Source organism: Octopus bimaculoides, chromosome 11 (genome assembly GCF_001194135.2).
Source record: "Octopus bimaculoides isolate UCB-OBI-ISO-001 chromosome 11, ASM119413v2, whole genome shotgun sequence".
NCBI classification, from domain to species: Eukaryota; Metazoa; Mollusca; class Cephalopoda; order Octopoda; family Octopodidae; genus Octopus; species Octopus bimaculoides.
The window spans coordinates 27,694,510-27,700,140 of record NC_068991.1 but is presented as its reverse complement, the minus strand read 5'-3'; the positions used below and the strand labels follow the sequence as shown (position 1 = coordinate 27,700,140).

Sequence of the window (5,631 nt, the reverse complement as noted above, 5' to 3'; positions counted from 1 at the left end):
TATATATATATATATATATATATACTGGTTAACATCCCCATTCGCTTTAAACGTTAAGGGCTTTACCCAAAACCTTTTTACAAATAGTAGACTCTAACTTCCGACGTTATCATAAATACCATTCAATCTTCAACAGATCTACTCTGAAATTATCCTACTCCTCTCCGCTCAATCTATTGTTACCTCATCCAATAAGCGTAAACTTAATTCTTACTACCAAAATATATACAATCATAGCATCGTTCAATGCAGCGAAAACTGGCATCTTATCTTTATTTTTATTATACATATTTTATTTTCCATTTTCATTTTTATTTTTGATTTTACTTTACTTTCGCTCTCATTCATTCTTTCCACCCCTACTTCATTCCTTATCTGTCTCTCCTTCTCTCTCTTCTATCCACTCATTCTCATTGTATATACCCACGTACACCATTTATACACTAGCTAACCACTTAATCCATTACTTCAGTATGGACACATCATTCAAAATAATGCCAAAACACTGCCTGGATTTACCTGGGATTATACCTAAGGGCCTCTATCTTCATGGAAGTACGGACCAACCTCCATACCTTCCGGAAAAAAGATGAACTGTGAACTTTATTTTCTTGTCTGTATTATTCTATCTACTTTTACTCTTTATTCTTCTATTTTATTTCTTATAAACTGTGAATTTCCCTGTCTAGAACTTTCATACATACTCACCTTGTTTCTGATGAAGGAATACCCAGTGCACAGATATGCTAGCCTATCACTTGGGATATCCCAGAAACAGGTGTAAGACTTCAAATTCACTTTACCCTTACTAAATTATTCTAAATGACTTGAGATACTCGACCTGCCTTGGTGCTTGGTGTTTGGTGTCCTTTTCCCTCTAATATAATATACACTTGCTAATAATGAAGCCTAATACGGATCCTTAGCTCCAGCCTCAGCTGTAAACCTAGAACCTAACGGATGACCAATTATAACACTTACTCAGTGTACCTATTCGTTTAGATCACTAGTGAGCTAAACCCCTCATATTCTCTCTCTCTCTCTATATATATGTATATATGCCAGTGCCGCCTGACTGGTCCCCGCCGGTGGCACGTAAAACGCACCAGTCGAGCGTGGTCATTGCCAGTGCCGCCTGACGGGCTCACGTGCCGGTGGCACATAAAAGCACCATTCAAGCGTGGTCGATGCCAGTACCGCCTGACTGGCCCTCGTGCCGGTTGCACGTAAAAAGCATCCACTACACTCTCGGAGTGGTTGGCGTTAGGAAGGGCATCCAGTTGTAGAAACCTTGCTAGATCAGACTGGAGCCTGGTACAGCCTTCTGGATTGCTAGTCCTCAGCCAAACTGTCCAATCCACGCTAGCAAGGAAAGCGAACGTTGAATGACGAGGATGATGGTGATGATATGTGTGCGTGCGTATGTATATGTGCCTGTGCATGTACTCACACATATTGTGCAATCACACATGCGATATACTGAGTGGATGAGATCCGACGTATCTTCTTTCTTTTTATAGGTGATTTGTTTATTTCGTGTGATACATTGATCACCCCCTCTGACTAGTAAGTGCTAAACATCTTTTAAATTTTCTGAAGGGACCTTATGTGGAACTGGTCTAATTTTTCACGCTGGTGCTACTACTACTTTATAGAATCGTGGTTTGCACAGGTGTCCAGTACAAAACTTTGTTTTTAGGATTCTATGATCTGATCAAAATCTTCCGAAAGCGACGCTTGTTCTCCCTATCAAGATTTTAACCGTTCTACATTTGTTAAACGGAGTGCTTTAGTACAGATATACAAAGAAAAATGTGTCAGCAAATAGAAAATGTTTCCCCTATTAAATACTTGAGCAGAATTACATTGATGTCGTAATTCTTTTAATATAATCAATTCCCACACTGGAATCTTTGAATTTATACGGTAAAGTGTAAAAATTGTAAGAATCGTAATTTTATTTTTCAAAAATACTTTACACATACGTATTTGCTACGATTTGTTCCGATTCTGGCTGGTGTCGATGTTACAGCAGAGAGTAGCGACTTTTGAGTAATGCATTCAGGTGATCTCAGGTGACTAAAATATATCTTTATTATGATTTATAATCTCAAACATTGAATTAGATAACTAAACAGTAAAAAATGTGTGTATATGCTTTTTGTGCAGATGTAAAAGCTAATAAAAAATCAAGAGCCAAGTGTGACTAAAAAATTCACCGCCTTTTCTTAATACTTTAGTATCTTTAACAGTACTCACTTCTATATTAACAATATGGCTGACCCTATTCGCTTTTATGTTAATTAGAAGCATCGTGGAAATTCCACGGCCCATAATTATTTCGTCACACGGTACCAATATCCTGTCATTTCTTTCATAAACTTTTGATAAATTTGTTGGAAATCCTGCCTGTCCTCTTCTACCCAGGTTTCTCATTCTGATTTGTGCAGTATATTGCTGCCTATGACCATCTTTCATACTTTGCCGTCTTTTTTGATTAATAATTCCTATGATCTTCATCTTCGTCGTTCGTCATATGACAACTTCTAGGCTGCATTTCTTGCATTAATTGCATTCCCGAGTAAGTGCTTCTCATTGTTCCTGATTCTCCTTTCTTTATTCCCAGTTCTTATTTTTTCTCTCTGCCACTTTCCTCATCATTCTTTGTATCTTTTCTGCCTCTTTCGATTTCATTCTTACTTTCGAGCTCTATAATCATCGTATACCGTAACGCATCGACCTCCGTTTCGATTATAAAATAATTTAAGGAGCACTTGAAATTATATAGTTGGTAACACCTATATCTGTGATATACCATTGCATATCTTTTACGAAAAAAGTTAGGAACACGGTTATTGATGTACAGATAGTTGGGGAGCTCAGTCAATATGCGCCCCCTCCACAAAAGCTAATGGCAGGATACATATGTGCATACCCCACTCTCTCAAACACATATACACTCAGCAATTGTTGTCTCACTGTGTGTGTTTTTATGCATGCCAGTAGCATTCATGTGTGTGTAAGCATGTGTGCATGCCAGTAGCGTTCGTTTGGAGCTCTCACCTATTTTTACCTTCCTCTTTCCACCATGTGACACATTTTACACTACAGGAATCTGTCGTTAGCATTTTAATAAACAATGCAGGCAACGAAAGTCGGTTAGGAGGCTGCGTCTCTGAGTGTAAAATCTCTGTAACACATTCACAGCACGTAGCTAGTTACTTCACTTGAACCTTCTGTTCTTCAGCAGGTATTTCGACAATATATCGATTCTCCCATCAACAGGTCTCATAATTATTCAGTATATTCTCTTTCAAGTACTGTGAAGAGAAACTTCACTTAGATTTTCGTGCTAACGTGCTCATTGGTTTAAATAAAACTATGTTAAAGAGGAAGAGAAACGTAGTTAGCGGAATAATTAGGTTTGAGATAACTAATTAGTAAAGCAATTAGTAAAACCATATTTATTTAACTGCGCATTTAGCAAGTCATTCTGTATTCTTCGACCTTTGTATACTTGTTGCCCAAATAAAGCTACTTGACTTGGGGGAGTTAATTCCAAATACATTCCTTTGTTGTTAGTGAATGGTACTTGTGACTAAGTTACCTCTTCTGTTAATCTGGAACGAAAATCTCATGGTATTGGTAGTACATGTTTAATTAAGAAGTCGTCGTCATCATCATCATCATCATCATCATCATCATCATCATCAGCGTCGTCGTTGTCGTCCCCGCCGTCGTCGTCACCGTCGCAGTCATCTTCATTGTCATGATCATCGTCCTCGTAGTCGTCATCGACGCCACCGTCGTTGTCATCGTCACCATCATTATCACGATCATCATTGTGTATAGTAATGTGACGATAGACATTTCCAGATTGGATTGTCAGCAATCACAGAGTTCTGTTCATTCATACCTAATTAAGAAATAATCATCATCGTCGCCGTCGTCCAGATGTAACATCAACAAAAGATCAGTAGCAGGGTGGTAGTTGTAGTAGAGTTCCCTTCATTGTACACTGACTGGAAGAAATCAAACTGTGTTGATGTACTTGAAGGAATGATATCTGTATCCAAAGCGATGTGACTGGGAATTTGAAAGTATACGTGGGCAGTCAAGTCCATGGTTCATTCGCAACAGTATTTGTATTGATTGAAGATGGTCGACTGAGCATGTTGTCAATGTCAATTTCTATAGTATCTGCTGTTTCCTTGTGTGCAATGTTTGACCATCAGTTCTGAAAGGGGATGATCTAGAGGACGGTGGAGCGTATATAATACTCAGTGCAACGTAGATTCACTCTAGGACCCGTTTGTTCGCACAATTGAATCTGATCTGTCTTTGTGCTGTGTTAGGAGTCTTGCATTGAAGACTACCTTCTTAACTTATAATGACGGATCAATCTGATGTGGTCAGAAACATCTAGTCTTTTCAGCATGTAAGTCATGGCTCTCCTTTCTCATTCTCGTCGAACCAGATATGGTGACTGCGAATGGCTGGTCCTACGTGTTCAAGGTCAGTCCTGTAGACTCTTATTGAAAGACGCCCACTGTTTCTCAATGCTTGTTTTGTCCTGATTCGTTCTGAAACCTTCTGCGGTTCAGGTCTAGGTTAGGTGAAAGTGTCTACTCTTTGAGATAAGAAACGTCAAACTTTTTCCCCAGGGAGAATAATATGCTGGAACGCAGGGAAATTAAACTTCACCACAAAATTGAAGGTCTGCGAGACAACTCAATAATTTCCGCATGAAGTGTCTCCGTACTTCTTGCGGATTCGTTTGTAGGACAAGGTTCCTCTTTGAGGAGGCTCTGTAATTCATTGATTATGACACTTACCTCCCTCCAGTGGTTTTGGAACTTTTGGCTTTTAAGTTACTGTTAGATGTATTGAGGGATACCACACTCGAATTGGTACACATGGGAGCCATTTCTGCATGTACAAATAACGTCAATGCCTAGATGTCTAGAATTTCGGAAATTGAGGTGGTCAACGCCAAGAAAAAACGAGTGTACTTGTGGATAATACTCGGAGATGCAAGTCCATGCAGGTCAGTATATGTAGGATAGGTTCAATCGGAGGCATCGAGTAAGTAGTTCTACACCATCGCATTGTGATGATAGGAGTGAAATAAAGACTGCAGGAAAATGAGAAAAATGAAAGAAAGATGTAATGAACCATGGCTATTTTCATTCCTAACCTCTCCTAACGGAGTGTAAGAGCTTGACGGTAGCCTAATGAAACTGATAAATTACATCCCGAATTAGAACATTATAATGAACACTATAATGTGGGGCCATTCACGGCTTGGCCAATGCCAGGAATGTGCGCGAGGAATTTAGGAAGTTCCAGTCGCAGAGAATGATTGGAGCAGAAGATGAGTGGAGCACTCACTGAGGTACTCTGATCCTACTTAAGCGATAGCTACTCAGCTTTTTGTGGGGATAATGGAAGTGTTGCCTTTATTTGTATATTAAATCTTTATCCTTTTTTATGGTGTATTACATTTTTTCGTTCAGGACAATTATTTATCATACACAAGCACATATACACATACGCGTGTACACACACACACACACACACACACACACACACACACACACACACACACACACACACACACACACACACACA

The 5,631-nt window shown here is 39.1% G+C and overlaps 1 protein-coding gene across 1 annotated transcript in view; it reads left to right on the top strand.

The window, feature by feature from the left end:
- LOC106873291 (uncharacterized) overlaps nt 1-5,631 on the top strand; it is a 128,524-nt gene that overhangs the window by 36,854 nt on the left and 86,039 nt on the right. The gene's annotated exons all lie outside the window — the stretch shown is intronic.